The sequence below is a fragment of the Gobio gobio genome (assembly GCF_949357685.1).
Source record: "Gobio gobio genome assembly, chromosome: 4".
NCBI classification, from domain to species: domain Eukaryota; kingdom Metazoa; phylum Chordata; class Actinopteri; order Cypriniformes; family Gobionidae; genus Gobio; species Gobio gobio.
This window is the reverse complement of record NC_137100.1, coordinates 39885108-39907186: the sequence shown is the minus strand read 5'-3', so window position 1 is coordinate 39907186 and position 22079 is coordinate 39885108.

Below are 22079 nucleotides of genomic sequence, written 5' to 3'. Positions count from 1 at the left end.
TGCATTTAGGCTTCAAAATTAATAAAACTTGTGTTCAGCTGTGATAATTATCTTGATGGACAAAACATGTAAACTTAATCTAAATACCTATATGGGAAAATCCTATTGGGTTTTTATTGAGGTAACCAGTGCGATGCTAACTGCCGATTGGCCTACAAAGTGGTGTCATACCTGCACCCCTCTATATCCTGTAAGTTGATGAAAAAGTAATGGGATGCTTTAGACGTGGCTGTTCCAGGGACTGACAAATTATATATGTCATTACCTGGTCAAAACGTCTCCACAAAAGCGCTTCACTTTTTCCTAAAAAATATAGTTATAGCCTTTCCAAAATTGATTAAATTCATTATTTTCCTCAAAATTCTACAAACAATACCCCATAATGACAACGTGAAAGAAGTTTGTTTGAAATCTTTCAACGCAAATTTATTTAAAAAAAAAAAATATATATATATATATATTTTTTTTTTTTTTTTTTTTTTTTAAATCACATGTACATAAGTATTCACAGCCTTTGCTCAATACTTTGTTGAAGCACCTTTGTCACCAATTATAACCTCAAGTCTTTTTGAGTATACTGCTACAAGCTTGGCACACCTATTTTTGGGCAGTTTCTCCCATTCTTCTTTGCAGGACATCTCAAGCTCCATCAGGTTGGATGGGCGTCAGTGCACAGCCATTTTCAGATCTCTCCAAAAAATTATAATCGGTTCAAGTCTGTGCTCTGACTGGGCCACTCAAGGACATTCACAGAGTTGTCCCGTAACCACTCCTTTGTTATCTTGGCTGTGTGCTTAGGGCCGTTGTCCTGTTGGAAGATGAACCTTCTCCCCAGTCTGAGGTCCAGAGCGCTCTGGATCAGGTTTTCATCAAGGATGTCTCTGTACATTGCTGCATTCATCTTCCCCTCGATCCTGACTAGTCTCCCAGTTCCTGCCGCTGAAAAACATCTCCACAGCATAATGCTGCCACCCCCATGCTTCCCTGTAGGGATGGTATTGGTCAGGTGATGAGCGGTGCCTGGATTCCTCCAGACATGACGCTTGCCATTCAGGCCAAAGAGTTTAATCTTTGTTTCATCAGACCAGAGGATTGAGCCCAATTGCTCAGTTTGGCCAGGCGGCCAGCTCTAGGAAGAGTCCTGGTGGTTCCAAACTTATTCCATTTGTGCTCATTGGGACTAGCCTGGTCTTACCAGACTCTCGTACATTTAATTTGTACAGAGGGTCTGGCCACTCTCCATTGAGGTACTCTGGGCGGGTACTCGGTTGAAGTTTAAAACTGTTGGATCTGCCCAGAGCCACTCTGGATCTGCCATAACCAATCGCTAACGTGACGTATGTCATCTCAAACTAGCGCACAACATCAATGTCATCGTTCTCAGCCACTCCCTCTGTTCGCTGATTGGACCAGTTAAAATTTGACCGGAGAAAACCAGAGAATATACCGCAAATCCAGATGGAGTACTGAAGGAAAATGAAAAATGAGCGGAAGTACATAGGAGGGTGGAACCAGGCTACATTGGGATCTTCACTGCTGCAGAAATTTTTCTGTGCCCTTCCCCAGATCTGTACCTCAATACCATGGGCGTGGTAGTGGGGGTAAAAGTGGACCTGACTATCCAGGGCCCCGTCTAGGGAGAGGGCCCTTTGAAAAGTCTGGAATATATTTTAACATGGAACATGGGGGCCCATCAGGACTGCCTATGCATAGGGCCCAGGATTTTGTGCTACACCCCTGCTCAATACAATCCTGTCTCGAAGTTCTACAGACAATTCCTTGGACTTAATGGCTTGGTTTGTGCTCTGACATGCACTGTTAACTGTGGGACCTTATATAGACAGGTGTGTGCTTTTTCAAATCATGTCCAATCAACTGAATTTACCACAAGTGGAGTCCAATCAAGTTGTAGAAACATCTCAAAGATGATCGGTGGAAAGAGGATGCACCTTTGAGTGTCATGAGGAAGGCTGTGAATGCTTATTAACATGTGTTTGTTTTTTTGTTGTTGTTTTTTTATAAATTTGCAACGATTTCAAACACACTTTTTTCACGTTGTCATTATGGGGTACTGTTTTTAGAATTTTAAGTAAAATAATACATTTAATCCATTTTGGAATAAGGCTGTAATATAACAAAATGGGGAAAAAGTGAAGTGCTGTGAATACTTTCTGGATGCACTGTAAAGCCACAATACCAACTTCGACGACAGTGTTAAATATGAGGTTTCTGCCCGAAAGTGACAACATGTAAATTTGTTGTTTTATCATCACCAACAACTTCATACTATGACGTTATTGTGTTCCTACCTTATGACTTATGACATATTAAGTTTCTCATTCAATGTGTACTAGCCTATATACTTTTAATAAAATATCTAGTTTTAATATGCCACTTGAAGCAATGCATGTTTGTGCAATTTTGTTATATTTTTATATTGTGGTGTGCCGTGAGATTATTTACTTATCAAAACTGTGCCGTGGCAAAAAACAAAAAAGGTTGTTAAACACTGCCATAAAGTACATGCTTTGATATATTATTTAGACATATTTTCTAAAGCAGGCAAGAATAGAGAATTTGAGGTGAGAGAATGTGAATGAAAAAATAGCTAAATTTGTATTTAAGAAATTCATCTCATCTAACTGTTTTCTATCCCTTTGACCTAATTAGCAGCAAATCCCTTACAACCTGTTAACGTTAATTATCACTTTCCGATGATTCATAAAACTAATTAGCTACACCTTTGAGTAAGGGATGTGAATTTATTCCAAGCCATCACGTCCTCGGAAAAAGAATGTCGTTTGAAACCGTGTTCTGGTTTTTGCTATTTGTTTGGGAATCAGGATTCAAATTGAATGCAACCTTAACAAAAATAAAGCAACGCAGAAAGGAAAAGTACATGAATTGGATTTAAGGGGTCCATGGACACATACCAGCGAGAGATAGCTATTGCATACAAAACAAAGATTTTTTTTTTTTAAAGGTTCTTTACACGTAGTATCAGTTCTATTTAGAACCGCATCGTCCTGAAGAACCCTTTATTTGCTGAAATTGTTCTTTGTGTTACAGTTTAGGGTTCTTTATTCCCGCCTTTTTGTTTTTCAAATCTGTCACTCTCAAAGCCACCTCATTACTGATTTTCTGGAGCTCAGCTATACAACAACGCAGACTGTCAACACACTCTCGACAGGTAAATTATTTCTTTCTTAAAATGTCTATATATTTTAACTTTAAATATTGTAACTGGTTTCCTACCAAATCATATATTTTCTCTCTTTTAGAAGAACATGTAAGTGTGAGCAGCGCTGTTCAGTTGAGGATCACCTTCTCTTTTCCACAAAGTAAGTAACAGATAAATTGAATTGATGATCCATATTGTTTATTTTTTTTTATTATTACTTTTCCTAAGCATACCCAGTCACAAAAAAACATTAAAGCTAGCCCATTACTTTGTCACTTTTTCCTTTTAACACATTAAAGGGCTTGCATACCGTTGATTTTTTTCGCTATTTTTGGACATCATAAACATCACTGTTTTTACATAATCTAATGTGCAGAGAAACTGTAACTCTAAACGCAGTTGTTTATTTCAGATGGTGTCTATTTGTTCGATGGCAATGTCAATTTATGTATTCAGCTAACAACTGTTGTTAGAGCATTGTCAATTTTTTGCAACAATTTGCCATGTCAATATAAAATAAAAGTACATAACTGACACAACATGCTGGGGTTTATTTTTATTTATTTTTTAATGAAAAATCCAAATAGAGGCAACAAGATATTGTAAGACCAGGGGCCCATTTCAATAAGGAGGTTCAACCAACTCTGAGTTTAGACTTGAACTCTGAGTTGACTTACCCTGAGATGGGAAACTCTAAGTTTTAGGTTTCAGAACAGCTGAATTTAGGTAGTTCAATCAACTCTGAGTCGACTGACTCTGCACCACGACTATGAAAAGTAACGATCAATGGAGCTCCGAAATTATGGTTCACAATGGCAACAGCACCCAACAAAAAGAATTTCTAACATTTTTACTAGGCCTACTAGACAAAAGTACTTTTTTTGCAGTGTGAATGAATGAATGAATGAATGAATGAATGAATGAATGAATGAATGAATGAATGAATGAATGAATGAATGAATGAATGAATGAATGAATGAATGAATGAAATATTTAAACACTGCTGGCACTTTAAAAAGGGGGAAGAGACCAAAAGAAACGGTTATTAATTTATAACACTTTCAAGCATGGCTCTTTTTGGAACCTTATGAAAAGGCTTTTATTTAGCACCAAAAAGGGTTCTGCTATTGTTACAAGCCAAAGAACCCTAATTTGGTACTGTTTAGAACCATTTGTCTTCCGAATGTACCGATTCAAAGTTTGGGGTCAATTTTTTTAATGTTTTTGAAAGAAGCCTCTTATGCTCACCAAGGCTGCATTGATCAAAAATACAGTAAAAATATTAATATTGTGAAATATTATTAGATTTTAAAACAACTGTTTTCTATTTTAAAATGTAATTGATTACAGTGATGGCAAAGCGTGGATAATTTCTTATTATCAATGTTAAAAACGTAATGCTGCTGAATATTTTTGTGGAAATCATTCCCCAAATTTGTTAATGAAGAGAGGTTCAAAAGAACAGAATTTACTTGATTTATAAATGTTGTTACTGTCCCTTTTGATCAATTTAGACTAAGCAATTAGAACAAAAAATATTTGGACCCACTTTATATTAGGTGGCCTTAACTACTATGTACTAACATTTAAATTAATCATTTGATACAATGCACTTATTATGTTTTTTACATTTTACTTAAATTTTAAAATACCTGCATGTAATTACATTTGTAATTCATTTCTGTAGTTACATTTGTAATTACACAGTTGACACTTCCCTTACACCTAACCCTACCCTTAAACTTACCCATACCACCACACCTGTCCCTAACTACCCGTATCCCACCTCAGTATCAGCAAAGGTGTTTTGCAATACAATTTGAACACAGTAAGTACATTGTACTTATTTCTTGATGTAGTTCTGAATTCATGTAGTTATGTAATTATGAATCAAGATGTTCAACTTGGCATACATCATAGCATTCCTCACATAAAACACAATGATGGTGAAACTCAGTCACATTATTAAGAGAAAACACCACCACGACACATAACGGAAAGGGAACAATGACAACACTGCAAACAATGCAGTAAACAAACAGTAAAAATAGTAGTAATTTGCATGATTTAGTCATTCATGGTGTATGCTGGTCCAGCAATGAGTCATATTTACTTGAGGTATACGGTACAATGAAGAAATTTAGAAAACATCCTCAAAACACTTGAAAACCTTGACACACACACATATTTTCCTCATCAGCAACTCTGGACCTCACTCACTCTGCCATAAAAAAATGGCCTCTTCTTGCATTGCATAACTCTATGTGCCATCTGTGACTTTCAGCACTATACACACACTCTGCACTGTTGGATTCCCAATGGAAGCAGTTTAGTATGGCTACTACAGTAATGTATACATGGCATGTTCCTTTTGACCCAGCCAATTTTCAGTCCTTATATACAAAGATCAGTCTTTATAATATCCCTGAGAGGTTAAGCTTTTAACACAACATTTAAAGTGGCTTTTTGATATTCAAATGTAGGTCAGTGTACTAAATAGATAGAGGAAATCTCTAAGGGCGTTTCCCACCAATTGCTGCCCATTCACTGTTCATTATCTTTTTTCTGCATAGACTGGCACACATTTTAATAGAAAAAGCATCCGATTGATTGCCATTTTATGTGCCATTCAAGGCACTGAGACGCAGATAAAAACAACGTAGTATTATAATGTTGATTCATCCCAACTAGACAGGTCTGGGAGGAGGCAAAATGAAATATTTAATGTGTTCTTTTCAACTTGACTGCATCTGTGCTGAGAGGCTGAAAATATCCAACTGGCTTATGTAAGAGCCTGTAGCAACTGTAAGGAGGGAGAAGAATGGAGAGATAGAGGGTGACAGAGAGAGAACGAGGGAGGGAGGGAGGGAGGGAGAGACACACAGAGTGTCCCCGCTCTGCAACAGCAGTCTTATCAGGTTAATGCCTCCCGTTCTATTTCCTGCTCCCTCGCTAGTCGCTACCGCTGGAGATTCACGGGTGATTCGTGCCCAGCTGGACGAGCTGTCCCTTCAGCCAAAGGCAGAGGAAAAAGAACAAATAAGAGAAAGAAGTCATTATATGTTAGAACTAGTAAACAAGATATGTTTAGGTCCGTGTAACATTAGCCCCACAGAGTTAATCTCTATTAAACGAAAAATAAATGTTATTGTTGGACATTGAAAAAATAAAGCCTCAAGAATTCACTACATGGTGTACTCATAATGGGATTTCACAACTTAGTTCACATGTTCAAAAAAAGTTTGGGGTCAGTAAGATTTTTTTTTAAATGAATTAAGAAAGTATTTTTATTCACCAAGGATGCATTCAATTGGTCAAAAGTGACAGTAAAAAAAAAGTGTTACAAAATATTTATATTTTAAATAAATGTTTATCTTTTTAACTTCCTATTCCTCAAAAAAAAAAAAATCTTGAAATAATGTATCGCATTTTCCACAAACTTATTAAGCAGCACAACCATTTTTGACATTGATAATAATAAGAAATGTTTGAGCACCAAATCATTATATTAGAATGATTTCTGAAGGATCATGTGACACCGTAGTAATGGATGCTGAAAATTCAGCTTTGATTACAGGAATAAATACATTTTAAAATATACTACAATAGAAAACAAATAAATGCAGCTCTTAAAAACATTTAACAATCTTACTTTCCCCAAACTTTTGAAAAGTAGTACAAATATTGAATGTAAAGTATATTTTCATCAAAAGACAAAGACTGTAAAAAGTGCCCACACATGGGCTGGTCTGGTACCGGTAATCTACTAAATCCCATACTAATATATAACAGGAGAAACACCAGAAGTGTATTTAGATCAGAAGCTCATCCATAACACATTTCACAAGCAACTAAGAAGTTTTTAATCAAGTTCTCAACAGGTTCTGCTGCATGACTGTTCAATTTCTCTTATAATTATCCATTCAAAATGAGAAAAAGGTATCATCCAGATCAGGATGGATGTTTCGTAGTGGAAATTATACGGTGTTATAATTCTCCAACGAATAGTGATTAGGCCTAAGGTTAAAGACAGAGAACGAGCATGGACCAAATGAATTAAATGTAAATTAGGGTAGAGGACTATGTACACTAGGGTTAAGGGTCAGGTGAAATTGGATTAATTCGGATATTGGACATTTTATATTTCAACTATTTGAGTCTTTCGGTATATGCCAGCATTTGTCAGTGTAAGTGATGTTTTGTCTGGGCACAGTTGGAGGGGTGGGTGCTGGGGTTTACATGTAGGAGGATAGTAAACATATTTTATCACTCACTGACGCTCACAGGCTGTAAATCAGGATCTGTGCTGTATCGCTTCTCATCTCTGGCTTGTAAAATGGATTAATGAGACCTGCCCCTTCTTATGAGTGCCACACACACTCTCACATGTACCTTGTGTGAAACAGACAAGCCGTTTCCTCTGTAAATTGTACCTCTCAGTAAATCATCATTTTATAATCGCTTCTGGCTTTGTCAATTGTGGTTAGCAGGTGGTCGTGATTTTGCCAAGTAAGACATGTTCCTATAGTTAAACATATTTTTGTTGATCTTGGAACAACATTCCTGTCCAAAAATGTAGTCCTAACCCTATATCTCTACCCCTAAACCTATATAACTTTTCCTTAAAATCAGAAGGAAATGATAGGTGAATAATACTAAAGAAGAACCTGGTTTTATGCCTAAACTTGACATGAACTGTAAAAGTATATCCTTCAAATCTGATTAGTTGATTGGAATGTTGTTTCAGGAACACGTTTAAACGTCAAGATGTCCTGGTAACATTTCTCTATCCATGTAACCTCAACAGACAGACAACTGTGCAATAGAAATATATCGTCTGAACTAAAATTCAAATAAGGACAATATTTTGTAGCCCATGGTTACTCACAGCTGCTAAGATAAATATGGATGGATGGAATATTACACTGCTAGAAGAACCCTGTATTGACCAATCAGAAGCCAGGACTGGAACTATGTGTTTTATAATATATATTTTAAACGTGTGATTTGAAGATACTCTCACATGCACACAGTAAAACTTGAAGTTTATATAACATTGTAATAGAACTAAAATGGCTAATTCTTAAAATTATTATTTGACTTGCTTTTTAATGTAATATTGACCAAGTAGCTATAGTGGTCTGAAAGCTATTTCTCATGCTACACTACATCTTATACACCTATATTTTAAATATAAACACATATTTGTACACAAAATCATGACGAAAGGTTGAATTCTCAAAGCAACACAGAGACTCATGTGTTACTCTTCTATACTCATGTCAGTCATATCATAAAGGAGCAGAAGCCCAATCATTATTATTATACGACATTCAATCAGACAAGATACACATTTCAAAAGACCTTACAAACATTGTTTGTAACACACTTTCTAATACACAGATGAGTTAAATTTTAAAGCAAGCATTAAAAAAAGATGATGTTTGTTTGCTATTTGCTCATTTTAAAAGAAAAATTCAAGATTGTTTAAATGTCATTTTTACAGCGGGAGGCAAAAACTAATCAAACCTACAAAGCAGTGTGTCAGTGTGCGTTTGCTTGTGCAATCACTGTTTAAAAGACACCCTCATTTATCTGCCACTGGAGGCACCAAAGTCACTGCATCTATTTTGTGTGTAAACACCTGAAACGTCCTGAACAAATACACACAGACACACAGAAACATGAACATACAGCAAACTATGTATGCACATCAACACAGATGAATTTACTCAGAAGAACTAAAGAGCAGTAGAGGATGTCCACTTGAAAAAGAACACGGACAGCTGATTGATTTACTTTATTTACTAAGGTTCATATAGAATAGATGTTTGCAAATGCCTTGTTTTACAGTCTTGGCTTTAGACAGTCATGGATATCAGAAAGGAAACTCTTAGTAAGTGAATACACTCACCGGCCACTTTATTAGGTGCACCTAGGTAGTACTGGGTTGGACCCCCCTTTGCCTTCAGAACTGCCTTAATTCTTTGTGGCACAGATTCAACAAGGTGCTGGAAACATTCCTCCGAGATTTTGGTCCATTTTGACATGATAGCAGTTTGTCGGCTGCCCATCCATGATGCAAATCTCCCATTCCACCCCACCCCAAAGGTGCTCTGTTGGATTGAGATCTGGTGAGTAGTGAACTCATTGTCATGATCGAGAAATCAGTTTGAGCTGATTTGAGCTTTGTGACACGACGCGTTATCCTGCAGGAAGTAGCCATCAGAAGATGGATACGCTGTGGTTATGAAAGATGGACGTGGTCAGCAACAATACTCAGGTAGGCTTTGGCATTTGAATGATGTTCAGTTGGTACTAATGGGCCCAAAGTGAGTCAAGAAATATATAATAATACAAATATTCCCCACACCATTACACCACCAGGAGCAGCCTGAACAGGAAGGAAGAATCTTTATGCCAAATTCTGACCCTACCATCCAAATGTCGCAGCAGAAATCAAGACCAGGCAACGATTTCCAATTTCTATGGTCTAATTTTGGTGTGCCTGTGTAAATTGTAGCCTCGGTTTTCTGTTTTTATCTGACAGGAGTGGCACCTGGTGGGTTCTTCTGCTGCTGTATCTGCTAAGGTTCGATGTGATGTGTGTTCAGACTGAGATGCTGTTCTGCAGACCTCGGTTGTAACATTTATTTGAGTTACTGTTGCCTTTCTATCAGCTCGTACCAGTCTGGCCATTCTCCTCGGACCTCTGGCATCAACAAGGCATTTTCGCCCACAAAACTACCGCTCACTGGATATTTTACATTGCCTAAATGCATGTTGCTGCCATCAAATTGTCTGATTAGATATTTGCGTTAATAAGCGTACTTTTGAATAGATAAAACACAGACATTCAAACACACATATATAATAACGGCTGTCTGCTATTGTTTTTAGATGCCCTGATGCTGTCCGTTGGCAAAAACATCCTCTAAGGCCACACCTCCCGATTCTATCAAGAAAACTGAGACCTATACCATGTGTCATACAATGAGGTATCCTGGGGATGTCTTTGTCTTCATGAGGACAGTGGGATTGTGTGACCCATAGGGCCCCGGGCAACGCAAGGGTGTGGCCGAGCTCGGTAAACAATGCTGGTATAGTTGTTGGTCAGGTACTGCAACCAAAAACAAACCACTTGGATCTGACGTAAAAGTCAAATGTGCTAAGGTAAATGTTTTTTATCCAAAGCAACTGACAAGATATACATTTTATCAGTTCAAATGAATATATCCAAATTACTCTGGCATTATTACAAACAACTTCTACCAAAGGAGCTGAAGGATAATTATATTTGCTTTAAAATTGATTGATTTATACTACTGTTCAAAATTATGTGGTCAGAAAGAGATTTTTTTTTTTTTTAAAGAAATTAATACTTTTATTCAGCAAAGACGCATTAAAATAAAAAATGAAAGTAAAAAAAAAATTGTTACAAAAGATTCTTACAGTATTTCAAAGAAATTATTTTCTTCTAAACATTCTATTCATCAAAGAATCCTGGAAAAAAATATATATTCACAAAAATATTAAGCAGTTTTCAACATTGATAATAGTAAGCAATGTTTCTTGAGCAGCAAATCAGCATATCAGAATGATTTGTGAGGGATCATGTGACAATGAAGACTGGAGGAATGGCTGCTGAAAATTCAGCTTTGCCATCACAGGACTAATACTGAAATGTATTACAATAGAATACACTTATTTAAAAGTGTAATTATATTTTACAAATGTATTGTTTTTACTGTATTTTTGATCAAATAAATGCAGCCTTTCCAAAATATTGAAAATACTTTTGAAAAGTAGTGTATACGTAATTCCTTTTACATTTTCATGCAATACTTGAACTCCCATATCTACATCTTTTATTTATTATCAAATCTTACATTATTCCCGTGGCAATGCTTTTACACATTGAGCTGGCGTGGTCAAATGGATGACACAAGTTTGAATCTAGCTTGAAATATTTCCTGTCCTCTCCCCACTGTTCTCTGAAAAACATGACAAAAGAGACTTTGACAAAATTATCTATAAATGATGTGGTGGAAAAAAATATGAACAATTTCAAATTCTGCTAATAATTTGTCAAATCAATCATTCCACTTGTGTGGAACTACACATTATACTTTTAGAGATATTTTTGAAATTGAACAATTTAAAAGATATAGCCACATGTAGAGAAGAAGGAGAGAGAGATGAGGGAGAACAAGCCAGAGCACAGTCCTTGGGTCTGTTGCTGGATCCGTCAAAGGCTTGCTCATACCTGTATCATCTTCAGTCCCTGCTGCACACCTGGCCAGGCCTCCCTTTTAGGTGTCTCCTAGACACGACACAGCATGCTTATTTGTGTGTGTGTGTGTGTGTGTGTGTGTGTGTGTGTGTGTGTGTGTGTGTGAGAGAGAGAGAGTTAGACAGAGAGAGTGGGAGATCTTCAAGTAATGTGCTAATTTCTTTAAAAGGGACTTTCCCACTACATTAGTCAAGTGTCTTATTAATATACCGAAAGCACCATGTAAAGCCTGAAACTACAAAGACTTTAAAATGCTTAAAAAGTTTGTAATACAATATTAAAAACTGAGCTTTTCAACAGTTGGCTTTGAAAGGTTTTCCGATACTGAGATACTAAGAGAAAGTGTAGCTTAGTAGCATAGCTATTCTCTGAGAAAGTAATTAAAACAAGCAGGAGCCTTCTGACAATTTGAGAGTCAAGCTGGACCTCTAGTGTTTCTCACAAAAAACAAGAGTCAAGTTTTTCTCTCTCCCCCTTTCTCCTTCTCTCTCCGTCTCCACTGAAGCCCCTCCTGGTGGGAGGGGTAACCCCCCCGTGTCAAACTTCAAAGAGGAGACTGAGCTCCTCTTGCATTCATCTCAGTCTACCAGCTTAACCACCGAGTTCAAACAGCTCACCCACACCCTGTGAGCTGAGGACTGGAGGAGCTGCACACAGCACAGAGACAGACACTAGCGCAAACACAAGCAGATACATGTACACAAACGGCACAAACACACAAACTTACATGCACAAACTTGCACAGAGCTTCATAATAATGTTCTGCGACGTTTCGGAATGCAGTCTTTCAAAACTTTCTCCTGAAATTGCTTAGGAAAACTTCATGGTAGTAATTTTCATTCTTCACCATATCCAAGACGGACTCTGCTAGTTGACCTAATTTCCGAAAAGACTACTGCAGTATAAAATAAACTGCTTTCTTTTTTAATATATTTCAAAATGTAATTTATTCCTGTGATGGCAAAGCTGAATTCATTCCTCCAGTCTTTAGTGTCACATGATCCTTCAGAAATCATTCCAATATGCTGATTTGCTGCTCAAGAAACTTTTCTCATTATTAGCAATGTTGTGCTGCTTAATATTTTTGTGGAAAAGGGGCTAGTAATGGTAGTAAAATACTGAAAAAATGTAAAACAAATAGTTCCGGTCCTAACTTCTGATTAATCAATCCAACGTTTTAGCCATGCTAAAATCAACATTATACACTCTAAAAAAAAAGGCTCGTAATCATAGGGGAACCTTTTTTAGTGCTATATAGCACCAATTTTGGTGCTTCAGTGGTACTTCAGCGGTTCTTCAGAGGTGCTATATAGCACCTTAGTCAAAGAACCGGTGAAGAACCTCTGAAGAACCGCTGAAGAACCTCTGAAGAACCGCTGAAGAACCACTGAAGCACCAAAATTGGTGCTATATAGCACTAAAAAAGGTTCCCCTATGATTACGAGCCAAGAACCATTTTTGGTGCAATATAGAACCTTTTTTTTTTTTAGAGTGTAGTAACCAGTTACAGTTATTATTATTATGCAAACAAGGAATGTGACACTAAAATAACCAAGGCAAAGAAACATAACATACCAACAACAAACAGGACAAGTCTATTCTGATAACTGCGCGCATGTGTGTGTGTGTGTGTCATTATTTTTGTTGCATAGCAACGTTATGTCAGGGACTATATCTTCGAGCGGAAGGATGTTATTTAAAGGAATAGTTTTGAAACATTTTATTTACTCACCCTGAAGACTTTCTTTCTTCTGATGTTTTGTCACACACACACACACACACACTGGACCGCATAGGCTTTCACTGCATGGAAGAACAAAAGTGGGGATGAGTATATGTTAAAATTTTGGGTGAATTATGCTTTTAATAATTCGCTTAATGAAATCATATTTAACAAAAATTTTATTTCATTTTATTTTATACAAATAACATACAGAGTACATTTTATGCTTCAAATATTCAAACAGGCTTTACAGGCTTTTATAAAAAAGAGAGAGAGAGATAGACAGCAACTCTAATATAGCACAATTTTGATTGTCGGCCCTCATATGAGAATAAGAGCGCTTACTAGTGCTACATTAAGTGCTGACTTCAGTGGAGTACTTACTCTCTGCCCTAGATTCAGGCAGCCCACACTAGAGCTCTATATACAGTTGCAAGCTCTGAGCAAATTGCTTTAGATATTGACACTGTAGAAAAAGGTGAATGACATTTAATTTCGGCAGTCATTTAGGATAAAAACAGTGCTTCACCTGAATGAGCATTAGTGACTTTATATCCGCACTCGCAGCTCTGTCTATTTCCGATGAGGTCTGGGGTCTTCAGTTCACAGTTTGTTAAATATGTTTACAACAGCAATTTTTTTTCTCTCAAATGATGCTTTATTTAGATGTGGATCAGTCAGAAGGCCTAAAGGGGTGGTTGTTAAAAAGTATAAAGCACAAATGAAATGTTTCAAGTATCGCATAGTTTTGCACTCTTCGCAGAACAGATCGAGACGAACATTATTAACAAGAACTTTGCAAACTCAGGGAGATTTTCTCTAGGAGACTTGGAAAGTACCCGCTCCCTCCCTTTTCTCCCCCTCTTCTTCGTGAGAGAGAGCATGTGTGTTCGATTAACATTTGCCGGAGTATTTGTTTATGGAGTGCTCTCTCTCTCGCTATGGCCCCACCCCTGGAATTCCGGGTGTTCCATATTTCCCGAACATGGTTCAGGAATTCTTTGACCTGATTCCACCAACTCCAAGACCACCTCTCTCTTTTTTCTCTGTTTTAAAGTGCATACATTTAAATAAATATACACAAATATATAACATTTAGCAATTAGCAAAGGGAAAAAAATAAATTTACAAAACTATTAGTAGGGGGGGAAATGTCTGAAAGACAACTATGCTGTCTGCTTTTGACCCCCCCCCCCCCTTTCTTTCTTTCCGTCTGCCTCTCTCTACTTCTCTCAGCAGACAAACATGTCTTGTTAATCCTCTTGGCTTTCATAACTATGAACAGGAAATGCTTCTTTTGCACTGGACACATTGCCGGCTTTTAACATTTCAGTCCTCTCTCAAATATTGGCCTAAAACCATTCATTTATTTCTATACAAACGATTTTTAAACCACACTTTATGTTTTAAAAAAGAACCTGCTGACATGTGGGTGAAGTTACTGCTTAAAAGCAAAAAAAAATGGGAAAGGGCTATTTAGATGTCCATTTTTCTGCCTGCCGTTTGAAGGGGTCATGAATTCACATTTTCCTTGTTCTTTTGACATGTAAGAGGTCATTGTACTATAAAAATATCCTGTATGTTTCAGAACTCAAAACCTCCTTGTTAGTCCAAATACAGCTTTTATTGAAATCAAGCCTTGAAAATGACTTGTTTCGGATTTTGCCACATTATGACATAATAGTGCGACGAAAAACCGCCTCTGCAGAATCAGATCAACGCTTACATTAGTGAGATGAGAAGAAGAGAGATACAGGATCATTGGACTAAAAATAACATTACCTTCCAAAGGATCCTAATTCTAGGAATGTGGTTATTTTCAACAATGTGAATGTCTCAGTTGACCATTACTTATTTGTATTCGGTACATTTCACAGTGGATTCTTTGGTAAATCTGTCGCAATTTCAGTGCAGGCTTTGCAAACAGACTATTACGATATGGACTCGACAGTAATGCCGCAACATATAAGTAACCGTGTTAATTCTAATGCCTGATCTGTGACCAGTGATTTCTGAAATGTAATGATTCATGTACAATCAGACGTTCCTGGTCTGAAAATTGTTAGATTTATCAATGCTCATCACTGCAAACTTTCCCAAGTGTGGGCACCTGCAGGTTGGAGTAATGGCCGTAATGAAAGGTTTGGGGTGTAGAGAAAGGTCTTTATCATTGGTCGCGAAAGCTGTCTGTCAGGGTGTGGGGTAGGTTTAGGGGTTTCTGTTGCAATTCACCTATCCGCACGCCTCCTTTCGGCATTCTCATTACTCCGACCTGCAGCCATCCCTGTCTCACCTTTCATGTGATGGGAGTAGATCTAAATATAATGCTAAAATCAACATTTTTCATGATTAGTTAATCTCGACAGCTATAGTAGTAAAAACATAGTAAATGTTTTCGAGAGAGTTACACATGCAATACTTAGTTCATATGCAAATATGTTAGCCAATCACAGCAGTGGGCGTTTACACTGAAGTCTCACCGCAGACACCCTTCAAACAGAGCGTTCAAATCAGAGGGCTAAAATCAGAAATGGCCTTTTATTTCTAAATTATTGCATTTTTTTAATGTAAAAATTAGACTAATAAGTGTACCCCAGGAAATGTTTTAATGCAGTTCATAACCCCTATAAGCTTGTCATTACCATTTCAGTCCTCTCAAATATTGGCCTGAAACTGATGAGGGACAATAATTGGAGCTAAATCTTTTTTTTTTTCTTAAATACTAATTACATTTAAAAAATATATTTTAAAAAATGAGGGTTAAAGTTTACCCTTAAAAAAATAATTTCAACGTAAGGAAGGTCAAATAAACAAGTCAAGGTTTCATTGGTTCACATTCAACCAATTGTTGCCTATACAAACGCTCTCAATCCCCCCTCCCTTGTGTTCTGTAAGGCATATAATGCTGACCAGGAGAGTGACAGAGTGGACACCAGTAGAGGGAGTGTATGAAGAGTGGACTGCACATGTAACTAACCCATACACCACTTCCTGAGAAGAGTTTCCTCAGTACAGAGACACTCCCTACAGCGGCTCATAATGCATCCAGAAACCAACACTGCAAGTTTCTGAAGGAGAGCAGGCCACGTTTGTTTTGCGTTCCAAACATCCTGCTGTACGTCTGAGCTTGAGTGCGTAGCCTATATGTATAGGAAGACACAAAGAACATATGAGAAACAAAGGAAAGTGGTGCCAAATACAGCTAAAATGTTGACCAATATAGAAAACGCATGTAATGTCTTTACATTACATTATCAGACTGTGAAATAATGTATTCTCAAAAACATATGATACAAATTCAAGTATTTAAAAACAGCATAAATTGCAAGATGCAATTTCTAATACACATTATTTGGTCTAGGATTATTTTAATTAAATAGCCATTTATTTCTATATAATCGATTTCAAAACACTTTTTATGTTTAATACTAGTGGATAGATTTACTGCTATAAAAGAAAAAATGGAAAAATTCAGTTTTTATCTTTTCTGTCCTTTTTTTCTGCAGGTCGTTTGAGCATGTCATTATTGGCAGAGCTGATTTGATGCTCGCATTTTCAGGGGAAATTGTTAGTTCTAATATTTCACTCACACTCTCTCTCTCACACACACACACACACACACACACACACACACACACACACACACACACACACACACACACACACACACACACACACACACACACACACACACACACACACACACACACACACACACACACACAGCGGTCTAAGCACTTCAAGGAGAAATAGGCCCTCTGCAGGAGAGCATTAGTAGGCGAACCTCGAAATCAACGCAAAGTGTCACCACCAGCCAGTGGATTCATGACGCACACAAGCTGAAGGATAAAAATAGGGCACAAGCTCCACTCTTGAGAATGCCCATGTACCTGACACTTCCACAGGCGCACACATTCTGTGGAAACGGACTGATGCGAATTTCAGTTTGGAGAAAGAAAAACATTTGCTGCGAATTCGCTCATTCCTATGCTTCTAAAGTAGTGCGCGCTGCAGGCACAACCTCTGTCTTCCGCTGTCACCCTGCAGCGCGCACACGTGGGCGAGCCCGCGCAAGCTCTGTTGAGCTGGAGGGAGGAGTAGGCACGAAAGTAAAAACATGCATCCTAACATGGGGAACATTTAACTTGTGTGTCGCTACCGCACTATAGAACGTAATTGATTAAGAACGATATATTTCACAAAATCTTTTAAGAGAAAATGTCACTGTATGCTTGCTCCGCGCTCGTTTTATTTGCGTCCTTGCGCCTAAAATAGTCTGTTATCTGTTACATTTAATGTAAACATTAAACATTTAACGTTAGTATAAAACATTTGAAAAAAGCCTACTTAAAGTATAAATGCTTTTGTTTTGTTCGCTTGCTTATTTTATAGTATTATTTTGGGTTGAATTCCACGTGAGTGCGCAAGGTTTACCTATAGTGCGTCCGTGCGTCCGTGCGCGCGCACGTCAATGTCCATATCCACCTAAAGCCATCAAAAATGCACCCCCCTTCGACTGAAGAGGGCAGTGAGGAGAATAATTTCTGGCACTGTGAGCCGCGGCACAAAACTACAGCCGTGTTTAAGATAATCTCATTTTAAATGAAACCAGATGATATTCTACCTAAAGTAAAAAAATACTAAGTCTGTTTTAAAGTCTTTGGGGTCATTATGTGTAGGCTACTTTGGTCTGAACCAATGTCTGTCATTCATGTTGAAATCAATGAAATTGATTACCAGATCAAGGACAGAGCCAAAGAAAACCCCTATTTCTAGCCTTTAAGATTGGTACGGTTGTTGTTTTTTCTCTGTGCACACAGCCTTGAGTTTCTAAATTCTGAAATAAAGGATACAGACCTTGAACTTAATGAGATGTACACACACAAACTTTTAAAAATATAAATTCATTTTGTATATATTCCTGCTCTCTAGAATGTACTGACAGCTCTGAAAAAAAATCGTATTGATGATTTCTGCTCATTTTTTCTATTTTATTCAATTCAATTTTGATTAGGCTAATTTGACATATGTTTTACATCTGATACATAATCATAGTTGGTTAGCAACAAAATATCAAGAATAACTTCAAAGATAGAACTAAAGAACAAAGTAAACACCTTATGTTGTTCGAAGAAACCACTTTACAATAGGTTATAGGCCTACTTAAATACTACTTAACTCATTTGACTTCAAATTAAATATTTATAATTAAATAAAAGCTAGACAGGAAAGCAATAATGTTGTGCGTTCTTTACAAAAAAATATGAGAAATACCTAAATACCCTGTGTATGTGTGTGTGTTTGTGCTGTGTTGGAGATAAAACGAGCAAGAAAAGAGTTTTGTGTGTGTGTGTGTCTGTACCTGTGTGAGGGAGAGATACAGCTCCCTCTTTCTTTCATTCTCTGTATCTCTCCAGTCCCCCTCACCCCCCTCACCCCCATCCCCTTGGTGAACAGTGAACACACCCTCAGTCCGTGGCATGCAGATGAGTCTCAACAGGTTACAGGAAGCTGAAATTCCAGAAGAGCTAGAAAGGCTCAGACAGGAGAGACTGTTCGGTGAGTTCATTTGTCACGTATGACATCAACTCTCAAACATTTCTTGAGAAAGTCGTTGATTCTACAAAAAAAAAAAAAAAACCTGCTACCTGCTGCATCTCAAGCAGGGCTCTTTATTTTTAATTAATTAGATCATTAAAGGTGTATTTATTGCCATACATATGAGAATAGTATTAGCCAGCCTGAATAGAGGATCATTTCAAACCAGCGTGTTTCACAATTATTGAATGCTTCCAACTCTGTATTTAGGCTATGTATGTAGGCTAGCTATATAGGCCTATATACACTCTAGAAAAAAGGCTCGTAATCATAGGGGAACCTTTTTTAGTGCTATATAGCACCAATTTTGGTGCTTCAGTGGTTCTTCAGCGGTTCTTCAGAGGTGCTATATAGCACCTTAGTCAAAGAACCGGTGAAGAACCTCTGAAGAACCGCTGAAGAACCACTGAAGCACCAAAATTGGTGCTATATAGCACTAAAAAAGGTTCCCCTATGATTACGAGCCAAGAACCATTTTTGGTGCAATATAGAACCTTTTTTTTTTTAGAGTGTATATATATATATATATATATATATATATATATATATATATATATATATATATATATATATATATATATATATATATATATATATAAATCACAAATGGGTTTACCCTGCCTTATATATCGCATATGTTCATATTATTACATTTTCTTGCAGAACTAATGCAAATGGAAATTGTCCGACAGACTTTGGAGGAAAGCAGGCTACTTTCCGACCGTTCACTCAGCTTGCTTTACGGGAATAGAAACATGCGGGGAGATACAATCATTACCATGGAAACCAATCTTGCCTGAGGAGGATGGGGATGGGGAGGTCAGGACAAGTGGTTGCCTTGGAAACCGCACACATCGCTCACGCTCAGAGCCCTCCCTTAGCGGGCTGACGTATTGCAAAGGGGGTCGACGACTTTAATTGGCCGAAATTCAGCCTCTGGGCTTGACACCTCCCTCCCAACACAGTTCGTGCTCTTAAAGGGGAAATAAAATGCAATTTGTGAACCCGGGCTAAAAATACTTCAGCAAAGTATCAGTCAAAATGTAACATACACGAATATAGGGTAGCCTATGCAGTCTCATTTGGGAAGATGTCGCTGACGGTTGTTCCTGCTCTAGACGTTATAAAACATGGAAAGTTAATTGCGCAACAGCCAAACGCAGAACGGGACAGCTTGTGTTTAGTAGCAGGGTGATTTAGCCTAATTCTGTAGCTAGCACAATAAAAAGTAAAAGACTAAATGTTTGACTTGAAAACTCTACCCCACAATAATTGACAGTACTTTCTTGTTAAAAACAAAGCTCAGTGGGCTAATAATCTAACTTGCAAAACAAAGTAACCTATATTAACGTTTTATTTATTTGTCAAGGACGTGAACCGTCACTATTCTCTTAAAAGTGCGTTTGAAAATGTGGCCAAATGTAACAAAGCACCAACACACGAAACTCATTTTCGTATGATAAAACAAAAGTGTCCACAGACAGAAACATCTTACCGTGCAAAACACCATCGCGTCAGACTCATACCGGTAAATTTAATCTACCAGACATCGATTAAGAAAAAAATGTTAGCCTACAGATCAATGCACTTGCCGCGTGGGTTATTCGTGTGTGCCTTTTGAGATATGCTATATCAGAATATACTTTTACCTCATCAGCTTATAGCTACTATTGTCAAAAAGATGTCAACTTCAATCTAGAACGTATGGTGGCGTCCGACCCTGGGAAATTGCATCTTGCGATTTATGTTAAGTTGATTACTTTGCCTTTAAGTTCACAAGGCATCCATCTGCCAAGCGGGGAAAGCTCCGCCCTGATATTTCACCCACTGGTCCTCCTGCCACCGGAATGCCCGCGAGTGTCCTGAGCAAAGCAAATCACACTTCAAATCCCACAATGCTCCTCCTTTGATAGAAGTACTTCAGTGACTCCTCAAGACCGGGGAATGTAGTTTTTCTCACTTTAATATAGAATGACGTTAATTAATATATTATTTTTTATATTGTGTTTAGGTCTGAGATTTCCTTATTTGAGTAAGCATGAAAGAACAGAAAAAATGCCGTAGGTGAGCATGTAGCCTACAATGATTTGAAGAATTAAAGTAAGTATGTCAATAGCCCATTAAAGCATCTTTCCACGGTCCACATAAAAATAATGAAGATTCAATTTAGGAAAGTCTCATAAAGTAATAGGCCATTTAAATAGCTAAACTATATTACAGCTGTTTTAACATACATTTGTCATACAAACACAAACCTTAAAGGTATAAAATAGCCTACAACAACAACAACAAACAAAAATCACTGGGATTTGTGCTTTTATTAAAATTTAAGCTATTACCCATGCATGACATTGTAGTAAGTTATTAAAAATCATTAAGTATTATTTTCAATAATAATGAGCGTATTTTTTTATCTTTGTTTTGAAGGATGTTTTTGAGGTAAAGAGCAATCATCTCCTATGTTAGACAATAAGAAAGAGGTGCTCACCTCAGCTAACAAGAAAATAGTAAATCCTATATTTTGAAGAGATAAAAGAGAATTAATTTTCTTTCTGGTGATGGAAGTTTATAGCCACTGATGGTGACCTCTATCACATCTGTGGAGATAGCATTGGCTGATGATTCACTGTCTTTAGTGTGTGTGCTTTTTTCTGTTTACCATATGAGACACATAACAACATGTGTTGTAAATGTTTTTATGTCACTGTAAAAGACTGTTACAAGACCCAGCAGAGCTCTTCAACTCAAATTCACCTAAAATTTCTGGTGTTCTGAAGATACAAGAATGTAAATCTTGATCTGAAATCTTTCCTTTCGAGCAAATGTTTATGTGTGGCCAAGATGAACAAACAATAGTTAAATTAGATTAGGGTAAGAAATTAGAAGGTGCTTCCAATTGTTGTTTAGCTTTGGTAATTTTTAAGAATTTTAAGCATTTTTATACAAATCAAAGAATTGTTTTCCCTTTCATTTGTTATTATTTGTAATATATCTATATTATCTCTCAATTTTTCCAAGTAGCCAGTACTTATGAACTATTATTAATAATATTTATTTAAGCTCATTTCATATTTACTGATTATGAAATATAAAATATGTATTAATAACATATATTAAAAAAAAACATTTACATTTTAAATGATAATGAAACCTAAATTGATTGATCTTGAAATCTCCATACATTATTCAACAAGAGTTTTATAGGGCCATTTACACCGCAATCACGTAATGTAACACCCTTCCCCAACCAGCTTAAAACAAAATGTGAGTTTGCTTTGAAAGTA